Below are 18,761 nucleotides of genomic sequence, written 5' to 3'. Positions count from 1 at the left end.
AGTACAACCAACTCAATAAGTAACAAAACTAACCTCTGGGCTGAAAGTAGTGACGAGCTCTGTAGGTACAGTTCAGTACATAAATAATGGTACAGAAATGAAGGCATGCTTTCAAGTTCAACAGTTAAACTCAGTGCAAGCAAAAATAGATCAATATTGCATAATATAAAGAATATGACATCTAAGTGGTAAGACCTCATGTACTACTGGTCACAAATTATTCGGTCACTCAGTACTCTTTATGCATAATCCAGCCCAGGGATATTCCATCCTGTATATATATATACACATCGACTGACAGTCAGTCACTTAGTATCGTATAAGGCCAATCCAGCCCTGGGAAATTCATTCCCAAATGTAAATGATACGGACAAGATTCATGTCCAGGAAAATTTATCGTAATATAAAAAAGTAAGGCAAGTCCATGCCCTGGGAAGTCCATCCCGAATATATAATCATCTACGCTCACTAGGGGTGTGTATAAACTCCGGAGGGACTCCTTCAGCCCAAGCGTGATATAAAACCGATATGGCCTACTACAATCGAACAGTCCCGATCCGTATAATAATAAAGCCTATAAGGCCTGCTGCAGGCGGGCACCCCTGATCCATATAGTAATAAAGCCTATAAGGCCTGCTGCAGGCGGGCAGCCCCGATCCATATAATAATAATATATATAAAGCCAATGTGGCATGCTGCGGCGCGCAACTCGATCCCAAAGCATTGTTTCTAATTAACATTCCCGTTTTTCTTTTTATGATTTCATGGAGTAGTGTTTTCTCTAGAGGGTTCCAAGTTAGTGTAGGAGCTACTTGACTAAGAGTAAGGTAATTAAATTGGCTTGAGAAGTAATACTGTAATACAACTGAATGCAAAAATAATGAAGAAAGGTAGAATGAGATGGGAATTCAAAGGAAGATGAGGAAGTAAATATCTCGCCAAAGTGCTTTGACACAATGATATGTATATTTCTAAAAGGAACCTTTGAAAGAGAATAACTTTGTAACCAGTTTAAATAAATTAAATTATTATAAATATCTCATTTATAGATTTCTATTTGTGTAGATGGAATTTGTTCATCGTAGATGGATGTATAATAGGAATCATCCTAATCGTGCAGGGTTGAGGGATGAATTTATTGAAGGGGTTACTGAATTTATTGCTACGGCTCAAACACTTGATGATTTTCTTATTGGAGGAAGGATTAGGTGTTCTTCTATACCATCATCTTCACCGGGCTTTCATGGTAGTCAGCATACTGGCTCACCAATTGTTGCACCCCCAAGCTTTCATGGTAGTCAGCATACTGGCTCACCAGCTGTTGCACCCCCGAGCTTTCCTGGTAGTCATCATACTGGCTCACCAGCCGATGCACCCCCGAGCTTTCATGGTAGTCAGCATGATGATTCGTCTTTTGTTGCTCCACCATCTTCCAGTCCATCAGCATCATCCATTCCCAGCATATCTAGGTTGGATATTGGAGGCTCTCGCCCAGCTACATCTAGTGTTGCTTCTGCACCATCTAGTAGATGCAGGCAGAATCTTGGAGGGGATGTACAATTTGATACTTATAATCTATTGATAATCGTCCCCCACGAGGATGGCTAAGAAGGTTCTTATACTAATATTTATGTTTTGAATGTACTTTTAGATATGTTAACATTAAGGAATATTTATTTGCAATTAAAACTTTTGAAATTTTAAGATGTTTATTAATTATATATATGTTAACTTTACTGCAGGTTCTTGCCATCCTTTTAGACTACACATTTGGTTACGGATTCATTGAAGCTATTTTATCATGAGCCGTGGACTTCTTGGAGAAAGATATCATACAGCATCAGAGAGCAAATGTGGAATCAATTTACGGTAAAAATTAATTATATTTATTTAATAATTATCGTCTTCATCTAATATTACTTTTTTATATTGCAGACAAAGTGTACATGGCATTCTCAGCATCAAAATGAAATAAATAGTATTTTCGAGAAGAAAACTGCTATAAGGATTAAAGATACTATGTTCGCTGCTCGGAATTCCGATAAAATGCCGGATTGGTTAAGAAAAGATATTTGGGATAAACTTCTTAAGAAATAGAATACCGCAAAATGGAAGGCAAAGAGTGAACAAGCAAAGGCAAATCGTGCCTCTAGTAAAGGTGGCTCGTTGCACACAGGAGGTTCGATTACTTTTGCGGCCCATAAACTAAGATTGGTAATTGTCACACCTCTTTTTTTCCGAGAGGGATAGGGAAGTTTTTCCAATTTAAGTGACATTATTCGAAATGAGATTATTTATTTAGTTCAGAGTCGCCACATGGAATAATTTATGGTATCCCAAGTCACCGGTTTATTTTAAATCCCAAATCGAGGAAATTGACTCTATTTATGGTCCACAAATACAAAAGACCGGGTAAGGAATTCTGTTAACCCGGAAGAAGGTGTGAGGCACTCCCGAGTTCCGTGGTTTTAGCACGGTCGCTTAACTATTATTAATTGGCCTAATTATCTGATTTATTATATATTTAAAACCTATTACGTATTTTAGCTTTTTAACCGCTTTTAATTATTTATGGAGTTTATTTGAACAAGTCGCGATGTCGTGCACTCGTTTGCTTTTGTATATATTGCGAATCGCATCACGGAAACCGTACCCACGATCTATAACATGTTAATTTTATTATTATTCGAAGTTATGGTCGAGTCACGTGAAACGCACACTCGAATTTGGGATTACGTATCATGACTATGCCACGGGAACCGTACCCATAGTCACGATGATTATTTTTATTAATCGCACCTAAAGCAAACTACGATATTCATAAGTGATTATTTTTCTAAGTTTGAGATTGTTGTGAGGCCATGCAAATATACCTACAAGACAATTGCAGAAACTATGAAACAGAACTTGAGGTTTGAAGAGAAGAATATCAAATGAAAAATTATTGAGAACCCCCTTAAAAGAGCTTCTCAGGGTATTCGAAGAAGCAGAGCAGTACATCAAGCCATCCCTGGAAATGAAGTGATGGAGTGTGTGGAGAGGATGAGAAGGTCGAGTGAGGTTCCATCGAGACTCCGGTCTGTGGTCTTGTTATTACATCAAAATCAAAATTAAAAAAAACTAACTAAGCCTGTCAGCTATGAGTTACAAGATTCCTATCTATAAGTCTTCTGAAGCTTGATCTTGAGTCTTGAATGGTTCTTCATGCAGACTTTTGCTTTAAACCTTGATGTCTGCTAGCTGCAGGTGATGATTCAATCTTCCACGGCTTCTTCGGATCAAGACCGGACATGCAGTGCTCGTGACTTCAACCATGTCTTGAACAGTTCATATTTTTCAACTGCTTCTGCGTTTTGGATTCACTTCTTTTTTTCTTTTATTTTATTCTTGATTGAGACTTGTTTTGTTCATCTCGAACCCTTGTCGACTCGCATTCTTGATGCAAGCTTCTGCTACCTCTAACTTGAATTGACCCTATTCTTCAGGAGGGCTCCTGCTACTGTCTTTGACTTGAACTTGAAAACTGAAAAATGACCCTGTTCTTCAGGCGGGCTCCTGATGCCTCTCTAACTGGAACTTGAAAATTGAAAGTTGACCCTGTTCTTCAGGCGGGCTCCTGGTGCCTCTAACTCGAACTCTAAGTGAATTCTGAAATGACTTCCCTCATTCTCCAGGTGGGCGCCTGCCAATGACTTGAAACTTAAAATGAATTCCCTCATTCTCCAGGTGGGCGCCCTTCTAATGCCTTGAACTTGAAATAAATTCTGAGGGGTATACCCTCGTTCTCCAGGTGGGCACCTGCCAATGACTTGAACTTGAAATGAATTCCCTTGTTATCCAGGTGGGCGCCTGATGACTTAAAACTTGAAATAAATTCCCTCGTTCTCCAGGTGGGCGCCTGATGACTTAAAACTTGAAATAAATTTCCTCGTTCTCCAGGGGACGCCTTGTGATGACCCAAAAAGTCATATTTAAATTAATAATTAATTATGTGATCTAAGAACTATTTACCAATTCTCGACTTGTGTGTGCAGTCCGTAAAAATTTTCGGAAAGTTTTCAGGTGAAAAATGAATTAAAATGTGAATTAGAGCTTTAAAACTCAATTGAGTTGACTTTGGTCAACATTTTGAGCAAACAGACTCGGATCAGTATTTTGACAGTTTTGGTAGGTCTGTATCATGATTTGGGACTTAGACGTATGCCCGAAATCAAATTCCGAGGTCCCTAGCACGAGATATGGAATTTTGATGAAAAATTAAAAGTTTAAGTTCAAATAGTGACCGGATGTCAAATTATGTCCAAACGACCCCGGAATAGAATTTTGATGAGTCCAACAGCTCGGTATGGTGATTTTGGACTTAGGAGCGTGATCGGAAGTTTATTTAGAATTCCGTAGTGGAATTAGGCTTGAAATACCGAAAGTTGAATTTTTGGGAAGTGTGATCGAGGGGTTGACTTTTTGATATCGGGGTCAAAATCCGATTCTGAAAATTTTTATACCTCAGTTATGTCATTTATGACTTGTGTGCAAAATTTGAAGTCATTCCGAATTGATTTGATGTGTTTCGACACAAGATATAGAATTTGAAAGTTCAAAGTTCATTGATTTTGATTTTAGGTGCGATTCGTCGTTTTGATGTTGTTTGATATTGTTTGAAGCCTCGACTAAGTTCGTATGGTATTTTGGGACATGTTGGAATAATTGGTTAAGGTCCCGAGGGTCTCGGGTGGATTTCGTAAGGTAAACGGAATGGATTTGGGACAAAGAGTGCTGGAAATTTCTGTTGCAGAAATTTTGTGCGTGGAGCCAATTTTGGAAGCTTATATCTCGTAATTCATAAGAAATTAGAATATTTTCAAAACATGAAAGTTGTAGTCGTTTGATTATAGTTTCCAGAAAGTTAAACCATTCATTATTTGGACATTTGTACAGAAAGTTATGACGGATTGAATGAAGGCTGGTAGAGCAGTTTCGCCAAAGAAATTTTTGATACGTGGAGCCGACTTTGGAGGCTTATATTTCGCAATTCTTAAGGAATCAGAATATTTTTAAAACATCAAAGTTGTAGTCGTTGGATTATAGTTTCCAGAAAGTTAAACCATTTATCATTTGGATATTTGTACATGAAGTTATGATCAATTGAATGAAGGCTGATAGAGCAGTTTCTGGTGGACTTTTAGTGACGAAAAATAGACTTTTAGTGACGGAAAATGGACTTTTAGTGACGGATTGGCAGAAACTTAAGGACCAAAAATGGTCATTTCATTCATTTCATTTTGGATTTTTGGAGCACGGTTCTTGGGCGATTTTCACGAGAAAAACATTGGGGTAAGTGTTCCTTATCCTATATTGATTATATTTCATGATTCCATACTCATTTATATCATGAATCCGTGAATTTATGGAAGAAAAATCAAGATTTTTGCAAAATCTTCCAAAAACGAAAATTTAAGATTTGGAGGTCGAGTTGTTATCGAATTTTGGTAAAATTGGTATAGGTGGACTCGTAATTGAATGGGTTGTCGGATTTTATAAGTTTCGCCGGATTCCGAGATGTGGGCCCCACGGGCAAATTTTGAGTTAATTTCGGATTTTAATGAAAATGTAATATTTTCTTATGAAGTTGATTACTATAATTTTTGTTGACTGTATCGAATTAATTATGACTAGATACGAGTCGATCGGAGTCGAAAAATTGAGGAAAAATCATAATACTTGGTTAAATTGGAGCAAGTCGAGGTAAGTGACTTGTCTAACCTTGTGTGGGGGAAATTTTCCCTAGGATTGGTATTGATGTGATTATTGAAATATGTTGAAAGTCGTGTGCACGAGGTGACGAGTGTGTACACGGTCTAAATTGTGAAAGATTATATTTTAAAATTTTGTAGATCACTGTTGCGCATTTATTAAATTATTTTATCTTGTTATATTCTTCATCATTGATGTGAGATATATACTTCAAATTTGTTTGATCTTTTCTTACTAATTGTTTTACCTGTTTAGTTAAAACTTGGTTTCTTTTATTCTGTACATTTTTTGAAGGTTGATTTTCTTTAAATTAAATATTATTAATATGAAGTATTTGACATTTTTAAACTTGATATTGAAGCAACGTAGTAAAGATTTTGAAATATTATTTTCCTAAATTATTTACTCCAGAATATTTTTATACTCATTGTGAGGGAGCCGTGAGCTCTTTATTGTGGAAGAATATTATTGTTGAATTATTTTGACATGAGCCGTGAGCTCTTTATTGTGAAAAAATATTATTGTTGAATTATTTTGAATGAGCCGTGAGCTCGTTATTGTGGCAAACTATTATTGATGATTTATTTTGGCATGAGCCGTGAGCTCTTTATTGTAGAAAAATATTGTTGTTGAATTATTTTGGCAAGTTAAATTATTTGAGCACTTGAGGTGCAAATTGTGATATATTGTGATATTGATACGCATGCGGTGGTATAAGGTCTGGGTGTTGAAACGCATGCGGTGAGATAAGGGTGGCTTGATACGCGTGGCTAGTAGGGGTGACTACTAGAAGTCATGCGGTGTGATAAGGGTGGCTAAAACGCGGGATGCTATTTCGGGAAAAAATATTTTCTTTAAATAAATTGTGAAGTCTCCCGCTGTGATATAAGAAAATGAGATATTGTGAATTTATTTATGATTTGGGACTACGAGGCGGTACCTCGGGAGTGCCCTTGTTGATATTGATTTATGGCCATAGTTGCTTTCGATTAATTGTTGTGATTTTCATAAAGTTGAAGGAAATTCTGTTTTGATTCCACGAGATATTATTTGTAATTATTTGATGTCATTAAATGTGACATACTATTTGATTCATTTCCAATGTCATTTTATTTTACTACATTGATAAATATTTTACCATGCCATTATTATATTCCAGTAGGGCCTCACCTGACCTCGTCACTACTCTACCGAGGTTAGGCTTGGCACTTACTGGGTACTGCTGTGGTGTACTCATACTACGCTTCTGCATATCTTTTTGTGCAGATCCAGATATATTTTACCAGCCTAGACGTCAGTGAGTTGCTTGCGCACGGAGACTTCGAGGTATATCTGCCAGCGTCCGCAGACTCCGGAGTCCCCTTCTATCATTTTATGTTGCTTCCTTATATTTTATTTATACCTTGATATATAGAGATATTGAGAATAAATTTTTAGAAGCTTGTGACTTATTTCTACCGGGTTTTGAGAGTTGAAATTGTTTGAATTTTAGTTTATTTATTTCAGATATTTATTATTATTATTCGGCATTGATAGGCTTGCCTAGTCTTAGAGACTAGGTGCCATCACGACATCCTACGGAGGGAATTTAGGGTCGTGACACGCCTGATGACTTAAAACTTGAAATAAATTTCCTCGTTCTCCAGGTGGGTGCCTGATGAATTAAAACTTGAAATAAATTCCCTCATTCTTCAGGTGGGCGCCTGCTACTAACTTAATACTTGTAATAAATTTTCTCATTCTCCAGGTGGGCGCCTGCTGCCTGACTTAAAACTTGAAATGAATTCCCTCGTTTTCCAGGTGGGTGACTGATGTTTAAAACTTGAAATAAATTCCCTAGTTTTCCAGGTGGGTGCCTGATGTTGATTTAAAACTTGAAATGAATTTTCTCATTCTCCAGGTGGGCGCCTGCTGCTAACTTAAAACTGAAATGAATTCCCTCATTCTCCAGGTGGGCGCCTGCTAATTACTTAAAACTTGAAATGAATTCCCTCATTCTCCAGGTGGGCGCCTGATGCTAACTTAAAACTTGAATGAATCAAATTAGGAAGTGCGTCTCCTAGGGGTGAAATCTCAATTTAGGAAGTGCGTCTCCTAAAAGTATATCCTGAAAGACCCAGACTAGGAAGTGTGTCTCCTAGGGGTGAAACCTTTAACCTAAAATTAGGAAGTGCGTCTCCTAAAGAAATAAAATCTGAAAAACCCAAACTAGGATGTGCGTCTCCTAGATTTGAGATTGAGGTTGAGGAAAACTATAAACTGAGCTTTGACTAAACTAAAAACTGACCCTATTCTCCAGGCGGGACCGCTAATTTCAAGAAAACTAAAGATTGATAACTTAAGAAAACTAAAAATTGACCTTTTTTTTTAAATCCAGACTTCCCTTTTCTTAAAAAAAAATTATTATCCCAGGAGAAAATTCATCAGACTAGGTTTTAGTCTTAGGAGAAAGATTCATCAGACTAAAACGTCTATCCTAGGAAAAAGTTCATCAGACTAAGACTTCGATCTTAGGAGAAAATTCATCAAACTAAGATTTTGATTGGGAGAAAATCCATCAGACTAGGACTTTTTATCCTAAGAGGAAAAATGTGAAGAGCAATGGCAATATTTATGCACACTAGCAAGACAAATAAAGGCAAAGATTTGTGAAACTTACCTTTGTCAGCTCTTCTCTTCTTTTTTCTTTTTCTTTCTTTTCTTCTCTTTTTTTTTCTGAAACCCAAATTCCTTGCACTGCTTTGTTCCTGTTTCAAACAAAGAAAAATTTGTCAGTTTTAAAAGTGGTGATCGGTTTGCGGCTGAGTCTTGGGCAACTTGGCTTTTGCTCAATCGTCTTGAGTCAGTTTCAAGAGACTTTTTGCTTTACATCAACCCTGATCGTTTCACACCCAGTACTATTTGTATTTGTGGCTCAATCAACCTTATCCCAACTGGAGATCTTTGCTTAGGTGACCTTTTCTATGTTTTGAATGTCTTTCTGCTTTTTGAGCAATTTGTCTGTCAGAGAGAATCACCAATTATCTTTGCTTGCGCCCAGTAGGTTGACATGAGTCTTTTGGGGGCAAACATTTTCATGAACCCTCAAGGCATGTTGACAATAACGACTAAGTGTGCTGGCCAAATTTACTTTGTACAACTAAAAAGCTGGTAGCAGATTTTGAAATATTTTCTTGCTTGTTTTGACAAGGACTGACTCAGAGTGAAGGACACAATGATGCAAAGAAACAAGTATTAACAAGAAATGCCCCTGTCGGAAGGACAGAAGGAAGAATTTTTTTTTTCTTTTTATTTTACGGTAACTAGCATTAATGATCATGACATGCATTTTGGACCTAACAGTCTGATCTATCAAACTAACCAAATCTTCCCTTTTATCATTCTTATGACTTTGAAGCCGGGCTTGTTCTTGCCAATCCTTTGCATCAGCTTCACGACTCACTTTCGACAAGTAGTGCCCCGAGGGATTTTCACCAACAAGCCTTTCTCATTTATTTATCTCTTCTTACCATCGACTTATAGTGCCCGTGAGGGTTTTCACTAGTAAGACTCTCTCATTTTTCTTTATTTTTTTTCTTTTGCTTTCTTGTGTGAGCAACTTGACAGTGTTCTATGTCGCGTGACAACTTTTCCTCATTGCATGCTTCTCTTGACATTATTGAAGGCATATCATGAGGTCTTTTTGGAAGGTTTTTTGGATAGGGTTGGAAAGAATGATTGACATGAAGGCTCAAAGTAGACTCAAAATAAGGGGCTGTAAACTTACAACTCTTAGAATCGACTCTTTCAAAAGTGAAATAAAATCTTTGCCCCAGTTTCAGATATCGAGGATTTTTTGGATTTTTTTTAACTCTTATTTTGTTGGACCGAACCGTGTAAGGCTGCCTACATATCCTTTTTTTAAAAAAGAAATCAGGTCAAACGTAGTTCAAACATCTGACCTAACTATTTTTTTCCATCCTTTTTTTGTCTCTTTTATTTCTTTTTTTCCCTTCTTTCTTCTCTTTTTTTTTCAAAACAAACTGCCTCAGCTTCTATTTTCTAAGGGCATGGACCTTCGAATGTTCTTTTTTCTTTTTCTTTTTTACTTGAACTTTTTAAGAGTTTCCCCAGTTTGTACTTTGGGAGCATGAACTTTTCTTTTCATTATTTTTTGACTTTTGACTCTAAACTTGATTCCAAAAGAGGGTGATCAAAGAAAATAACACAGGCTTAAAAGGTGTAACAAAGGGTATAAAGTGTTTGGGTAGCAGAACAAGGGTCTTCTAGCCTCTAGAGTGCCAATCATGGTTTCCTTTCGTGACACAGCATTGATGAACATGTTTGTCTTCTTGGTGTGTCGTGGTCGGAAGATACTTTTCACCCATTAATGTCAAACTTTCCAATAAACTTCAATTGATTCTTCCTCAAACCCGACCTTCACAATGATTTGAAGGTAAAGATCATTAACCTCCACGGGTCATTTTATTCGAGCTTAATTCCAAAGTGTTTCAACTCTTTATTCATCCTCAAAAGTTCCTTTTTCTCATTTATCCAATTCAAGCTTAAATTAGTTTTCTAAGATCTGGCCAAAAATTCTGCATGTATGTCATATCACTAAAACTAGTGGGAAAAGAACTAAGCATGGAATGACACAAAAGGACAAACTGTATTTCATTGAGTAAACAACAAGACAAACAACCTAAAATCTGAGTTACAACCCTAAAATAACCCGGCTAATGAAAAATAGCAACAAAACGGACAGACAAGACTCACACAAACAAAATAGAGGGATAGAAGGGTTTGACTCAATAAAACAAATAAAATCTGGATCACACTCTAGAATAACCTAGATAATAGAAAAAACATCAAAACAAGCTACCAAGATTCCTTCCTAGTGAGGAGGGAATGACTTTTCAATTGCTAAGCTTGACATTTAGCCACAAATTTGCTCATCAGAATCACCATGGCCTTCTCCAATTTCAGTTGGCAAGTTCCCGAGAGGATTCTCATACTCCATGTCACCACACATCATCCCCACAAAGTGTGCATCATCATGTGCATGTAAAGGATTCTGCGTGATATTCTGGGTGTCATTATCTTGGATCACAATCAGTTTTTTCTAGATCATCCTTTCTATTTCTCTTTTCAAATCCCAACAACTTTCAACAGTGTGCCCCTGGGCATTGGAATGGTATTCACACCTTTTAGAAGGGTCAAAGCTTCTTGCACGTGGGTCCACATGATTTGGAAGAATAGGTGCAATCATGTCATAATGCTTTAATTTCTCAAACACACTTGCATAGGACTCTCCTATTGGTGTAAAATTATCTTTCAACCTTTGTTCTCCTCTATACCCCTGGCTTGGATGTGGGTTATAGGGCACTTGAAAAATTTGTGAAGGATGATGGATATTTTGCGGTGCTGGTGCTCGCCTTCTAGGATGTCTTGGTGGCTGGACAACATACTGAAGTGGAGCAATAGAGTATTGTGGGTTCTAATGTGGATAGTAGTGCTCTGGGGAATCATCGGAAACCTGATGAGGCTGCTCATACCCTCAAGATGTTCTCCTAGGACCTCTTCTCGACCTTATTGTCATCATGGTTTCTTCATCCTTCTCATTCATGTCACTAAAATTATCAGATTCAATCTGGACAGCCTGAGTTACAGCTTTGAGAACTGCTTGACTTATAATTTTGCCTGTCTTAAGGCCATTCTCAACCATTTCCCCAATTTTGATTGCTTCCGAGAAGGATTTGCCCACTGCAGACATCATGTTTTGAAAATAATCTGCCTCTTGAGCCTGAAGGAAGACAGTGATTAGCTCGTGGTCATCCATGGGTGGCTTAACTCTAGCCGATTGCTCTCTCCATTTAATGGCATATTTCCTGAAACTTTCAGTTGGTTTCTTCTTCAGGTTTGAAAGGGAATTGCGGTCTGGAGCGATATCGATGTTGTATTGGAACAGTTTGACAAAGGCCTGGGCCATGTCATCCCAGACATGCCAGTGAGAGGTTTCTTGATCCATAAACCATTCAGAGGCTACCCCTGTTAGGCTTTCCCTAAAATAAGCCATTACTAGTTCTTCTTTTCCCTCCACACCTCTTAGTTGATTGTAATACCTTTTTAGGTGGGCTAAGGGGTCTCTGTGTCCATCATACTTTTTAAATTTGAGAGTCTTGAAACTAAGTGGCAAACGAAAACCGGGGAACATACATAGATCCTTGAAGGCAATACTCTTCTGACCTGCCGACCCTTGTATTTTTTTCAACTTTTGTTCTAAGTTTTTTCACTCTTTGGGTCATTTCTTCTTGTGCCATCTTTCGGGTAGGCTTCTCAATTTTTGAAGGAAGATCAAATAGGTATGAGTGATACTCAGGAGAATGGTATCGTTCGTGATGGATAGCAAATTGTGACTCATGACTTTTCTTTTGTACCACTGTTGGCTGTGGGATTGTGAAAACGGGCATAACAGCAGTGATTGTCTGATTGGTTATCAATGGCACACTTTTGGAGTGCGCAACAGAAGTTTCAGCTATAGTCGTACAGTTGGGATAAAGACTGAACCCAAATGGATAGGATCGATCAGACAATGAGACATGAGTGGTAATAGTCGAGATGGGTGTGAATTTTGGGAAAACATGAGAAAGGGGTGGTCCTTGACCATTGGCCGATGCTTGACACATTTCAGTCATTTGCTGTTTCGGTATTTTATTTTCCTCAACCATAATAGACTCTTGTTGAACCCTCTGACCCCGAGTCTCTTGACCACTCGTAACAGCTTCAATGTCAGCTGTCAATGACATTTTTCCTTTGGATTTTGTGTTGCCAGCTTGCCACAAACCGACCACCTCAAACTTTCTTCTATGATTCAAAATAAGAGACACGTTAGAATGGACTCAGTCAGTCCTTATTATCATCATCATTTTTTATTTTATTTTTTTCATTTTTTTTGGTCGATCGAACCTGATGTGGGTTGCCTACGTATCATGTGGGAATATGAATCAGATCGTGCGTAGTTCGGGAAGATCAAAAATAAAGTAAATAAACTAACTCTTTTTGGATTTTGATTTTTTTTAATTTCTGAAAGAAAGACTTATAAAGAAGAAAGAAAATATTTTTGAAATTTGATTTATTTTATTTTTTTCTAATTTTTTCCGAAAGGACTTCTATATAAGAAAGAAAAATATTTTTTGGCTTTTGATGTTTTTTTTTTTCGATTTTTGGGAGAAAGACTTTCTAAAAGAAATGTAGAAAATATTTATTTTTTTTGGATTTTGATTTCATTTATTTTCTTTTTCTAATAAAACTCCTACAAATAAAATATCTTTTGGTTTAAAAAGTTTCTTATTTTTTTATTTTTAGGATTTTCTAAAAAAAAAGACTCTTAAAGAAGGAATTAAAGGAAAATATTTTTGGATTTTTTAAAAAATGGGGTCTCAAAGGAAAACTTTTCTAAAGGAGGAAGTAAAGAAAAATATTTTTGGATTTTTAAAATTGTGGGCCGGAACCGATGAGGTTTGCCTACGTATTTCATATCCGGTGAGAATCAGAGCCGCGTAGTTCGGTCAGTTTTGACGGAACAGAGGAAACATGAATTTTGAAAACATTGGCTTATTTTCTCTCTTTGTTTTTAAAATTTCGACAGAGATTCAAAATGTTTCAAATACCTACCTCACTCTTGTTGTTTTTTTTTTCTTGATTTTCTTTCCCTATTCTAGAAGTCGGTCAACATACAACCCGAAGCAAATGAATACACAAGTAGCACGTAATGCATCAGGATGGTCTTTTAATTTTGGGTACACTTGTCCTAGACGGACCCAATCCCTGTGTTGAGTCCTCTAAGTCAAATGCACGTGATGCAAGCAAACGTACCTACTAAGGATCCGACATGAGGCTGTTTATTCTAAGTTTAAAACCTGGGTGTATTGTTCTAGACCTGGCTTACCCGAGCGAACAACTCGAGCCGGGGGGGGGCAACGTACCGGGAACCAAAAGGCCATCCGGCATTGTAACTGATCCGATCCTCGTTCTAAAATTAGGGATATGACACTCTAACAGAAAAGAAGCCACGCCAGCATGCGCTTCCCAGAAGATTTAGAAGGCTCGGAGAGAAGAGGGGTGTCGTAACAGTTTATTTATAGTTCACAGAATATCAAAGCGGTAAATGAACGGTAATTAGCACATTAAGCCCAAACACGTAATATCAGACAATCACAAGAAAGCCAAGCATAACAGTTATTCTAAGCTCGAATTCTGAACCCTGAACCAGAAGTTCTGGGTTCTTTTCCCCAGCAGAGTCGCCAAAGCTGTCACACCTCCTTTTTCCCGAGAGGGGTAGGGGAGTTTTTTCAATTTAAGTGACATTATTCGAAATGAGATTATTTATTTAGTTCAGAATCGCCACTTGGAATAATTTATAGTGTCCCAAGTCACCGATTTATTTTAAATCCCAAATCGAGGAAATTGACTCTATTTATGGTCCGCAAATACAAAAGACCGGGTAAGAAATTCTGTTAACCCGGGAGAAGGTGTGAGGCACTCCCGAGTTCCGTGATTTTAGCACGGTCGCTTAACTATTATTAATTGGCCTAATTATATGATTTATTACATATTTAAAACCTATTATGCATTTTAGCTTTTTAACCGCTTTTAATTATTTATGGAGTTTATTTGAACAAGTCGCGATGTCGTGCACTCGTTTGCTTTTGTATATATTGCGAATCGCATCACGGGAACCGTACCCACGATTTACAACATGTTAATTTTATTATTATTCGAAGTTATGGTCGAGTCACGTGAAACGCACACTCGAATTGGGGATTACGTATCATGACTATGCCACGGGAATCGTACCCATAGTCACGATGATTATTTTTATTAATCGCACCTAAAGCAAACTACGATATTCATAAGTGATTATTTTCCTAAGTTTGAGATTGTTGTGAGGCCATGCAAATATACCTACAAGACAATTGCAGAAACTATGAAACAGAACTTGAGGTTTGAAGAGAAGAATATCAAATGAAAAATTATTGAGAACCCCCTTAAAAGAGCTTCTCAGGGTATTCGAAGAAGCAAAGCAGTACATCAAGCCATCCCTGGAAATGAAGGATTTTTGGGCAAAAGCCATAGTTCTTTACAAGAATACAGATTCTGTTAAATTTCACATCCACAATTTGCTTTCTTGCGTGCCAATTGTCATTGAGTCTATAGAAATAGCAGGAGAGATTTCAGGTAGTGACCATGATGAGATACAGAAGAAGAGATTCATTTACTCAATAAAATATCAGAAAGAGTGTAAAGACCCAAGAATTTTCCAATGGATAATTAAATGAGTTGTACCACAATGTATGAACTAATAGCTCATCTAAACTATTAAATAATTACATAGAACCAAAGGCTTAAAACCATAAAATCAATCTACATCTCAACATCTTTCAATCACTAATTTCCATATTTGCACATTAGTAGTCAAAAGTTCACTGTTAATGTGACAAAGACTAACCAAATGGACACCACAACAATTATATCAAGAAGGAAGTAAAACAGAGAGATGGTAATCTCAAAGAAACAGATAAACCCATTAGGATGGCGGACCGAAGGAAAACTAATACAGAGAGGAAAATTAATCAATATCTTTCACCAAACTAGTAAAATGAATGTAAGATAAAATAAACACAAGGAAAAGAACCTGTAGTATTGCAAAGCAAAGTACTTATTTAATATGATGATAACAATCATCCTCCAACTTATACAACAACTCGTTAGAAGTAGAACCGAACATCGTCGACCTCATCAACGGAACCTCGGACGACGACCATCTTAACGACGGCTCGGATTTTTGAAAGATCTTGGGGCTGTTTCGTGGTGTTAAAGGGTGATTTTGGAGCTAGTTTCATGGCATTTTTGAGGCAGTATTTTAGCTGATTTTGAGCTGGAATTTCAGCTTATTTGGGGCTGCTTAAATGGTATTTTTGGAGCTAAAAATGGTAGTGTTTTTGGAGGAAGAAGAATAAAAGCAGCGGCTCCTCTTTTGCCTTAGCTCTAGGGTGATTTTTGTTCTCTCTTTTGTGGTGTGGAGCTTGAAAACTGAGAAGAGGTTCCGGCTCTTTTGTGATGCGGAGCTTGAAAACTGAGAAGAGGTTCCCAGCGGCCGTCCCTTCACTTAGGAATTTAGGTTAGCTCTAATATCAAATGGAGAGTAGGTATAGGCTTGAGGGAGTTGGGCTCAGATGGCTTTGAGGTTTTGGGCTAAGGTTATGGACTTTAACTCTTAAAGTCCAACAACTAAGAAACTTAATAATCTTAAATATACTATTAAATATAAAATTAATTCCAACTAATTAAGGCAAACTATATGAAACTATTTTTGTATTTTTCAATTTTTATGCTTTAAAACTAGAATTAAAATTAATAATAAAGTGAAATCCTATAGAAATAAACTTAAATAAATATCCTAAAAAAACTAAGACTATTAATGATAATTCTAATGTGCGGGTCAAAAATTACGTGCTTACAGTAATTACTTATAAATATTTTCTTAGTTTTACATATAGAATTTTACGTTTGTAATGTCTAACTTATACTTTTTGTTATGAAGGAAAAGGAAAGAGGGCGAGATATGAGTCACGCTGAGGTCTTCGAGGAATTGCATAAGAAAAAGAAAAAGGATGGTACAAGAGAATACTGGGTGGAGACACGTGCGTCAGACACATATGTAAAATTCTAACTTTATAATTATTTATAGTTTATTAATATTAGTTTGTTTACATAATAGTTATGTTTTTCATTTCAGGAAGCATAAAAGGTTGGAAGAATGGCAACAAACTCAGCCTCCTTCAACTCAATCAACACCCGATGATATGGCTTCATTGTGGACAAAGGCAGCGGGTGGAGTAAACAAAGGCAGAGTCTACGGACTAGGAGTACGTCGACCTACAGGTCATCCAAACCCACTCTTAGACAATTCTTCTTCTCAAAATCAAGAACAAATGGAAGATATGAGAAACGAAATTCGTGATTTGAAACAACAATTGGACTCCCAATACGGAATATTTATTAAGATGCAGAAATTCATGAGAAAACATGGGCATGATCTATCTGATGAGGAGGATGAACAAACTGAATCTGATGTGTAGTAGTTTAGTTATGATATTTTGGTTGATTGGTAAACTTGATTGTGAGAGAACTTTATGTATTATTTTTAAACTTGAATGTAGGCTGCTATTTGGATGTTTTTATGCCCAAAATTATTAGATTTAATGGTTGGTATTGTTGGTTCAAGTTGTGTTATTGGTTGGCATTGTTGGTTTAGATTGTGTTAATGTATTGTTGGTTTAGATTGTGTTAATGTATTGTTGGTTGGTATTATTATATTAATATATCGTTGGTTTAGATTGTGTTAATGTATTGTTGGTTGGTATTATTGTATTGTAATAGTTTGACAGGTAGTGTAGCTCAAAATTGGGCAGAATTCTGCCCAGTTTTATACAAAATTCCGACTGAATTCCGACGAAAACAGTCGGACAGCTGGCCAGATTTAATCATAAATTCCCAGATTTCCGACTGATTCGGTCGAAAATTTAAAAAAATAAAAATAATATTCAATTATTTTCGACGGATTTCGTCGAAAATTAAATAAAATTTAATTTTTAATTATTAATTTCTGACCGATTCGGTCGGAAATTTTAAAAAAAATAATATTCAATAGTTTTCGACGGATTCCGTCGGAAATTAAATAAAATTTAATTTTTAATTATTAATTACCGACCGATTCGGTCGGAAATGATATATTTATATTATTTAATTTTAAATAATTAATTATTTTATTTGTATTATTACGACTGATTCAGTCGGTAAATTCCGACCACTTTGGTCGGAAACGTCAAATATTTGGTCGTCTGACCTTTTGAAATTTGCGACCACTTTGGTCGGAAATCACTGACGGATTCGGTCAGAAATTATTTTTCGACCAACCTTTTTTTCGACCGGCCAATTTTGGTCGGAAAGTAGTCGGAAATTCGTGATTTTCGACCGAATTCCGACCGTTTTGGCGGTCGGAAATCTGTCATTTTCCAGTAGTGGAAAAGTCGAAATTGAAAAACCCAACTTTGTTGGTTTGGTTTATAAATTTACAAATCTGACACCACTGGTTTGGTTTGATAATTGAAAAATCCGAACCAACCCGACCTATATACACCCCTACAATATACATGCCTTTTCCAGATCTCTAAATTTTAAACTAAGAATTTCTTTCCTAACTTTTGATCTCATCAACCATAATAAATTCACTAGTTACTTCATGAACTAAAAAGGCTATGTCAAACTAACCGTCTAAATATTCTTAAATCTTAACTGTTAAGCTAACTTTTCGATTTTGAAAATCCATTAGCTCAAGGAGTTTCACTATTCCCCAGCCTAGAATTTACTTAAACAATTAAAACCAAACTTAGTGGGCGTTTGAACGTAAAAATTATGTTATTTACAAAAGTATTTAGAGTTAAATTGTAAAATAATATTTGAAATTTAAAATTATGTTTGAATATGCATTTCACTTGAAAAAATATTGTAGCTTTGTGAGTGGAGCAAAACATTTTATCCGAAAATCTCCAAAACTTACAAATTTTTATGGACAAACATTTTTTTTTTTAAATAGAAATAAAGAAAAAAAAATCTATAGACAAACGGGTCCTTAGAATCCATAGTAAACTCTGCATGGACAGCTCACTAAGTGACGAGCGAAAATATTGTTGTTTTTCAAGTTGGTGTGGAAATTTCAAATGAAAGCTACTTAAGACACACGTCCCTTTCATATGAAATTTGATATTGATGTTACTACTCATTAAGTGAACGCATTCTTCACTCTAATTTTCATTGCCAAGGATCATGGGTTAGTAAATAGTAGTCATTCAAGTCTTCTTCTATTGTTTTGAACAAAAGACAACCCCTTGTTTTGGTGTTGCTCCCCAAGGAAAAAAGGATAACAAAAAGTAATATTTACATTAGATGATATATAGTTTAAGTGATGA

General features: G+C 36.4%; 1 long non-coding RNA gene across 1 annotated transcript; it reads left to right on the top strand.

Moving 5' to 3' along the window:
* Positions 1–1,705: 1,705 nt before the first annotated feature.
* On the top strand, positions 1,706–17,133 carry LOC108946605 (uncharacterized). Its single transcript, XR_011415362.1, has 4 exons — positions 1,706–1,869; positions 1,936–2,214; positions 16,334–16,450; positions 16,617–17,133. It is a non-coding gene; the product is annotated as an uncharacterized lncRNA (long non-coding RNA).
* The last annotated feature ends 1,628 nt before the right edge of the window (positions 17,134–18,761 follow it).

The sequence above is a fragment of the Nicotiana tomentosiformis genome, chromosome 4 (genome assembly GCF_000390325.3).
Source record: "Nicotiana tomentosiformis chromosome 4, ASM39032v3, whole genome shotgun sequence".
NCBI classification, from domain to species: Eukaryota; Viridiplantae; Streptophyta; class Magnoliopsida; order Solanales; family Solanaceae; genus Nicotiana; species Nicotiana tomentosiformis.
This window is presented reverse-complemented; position numbering and strand designations above follow the sequence as displayed.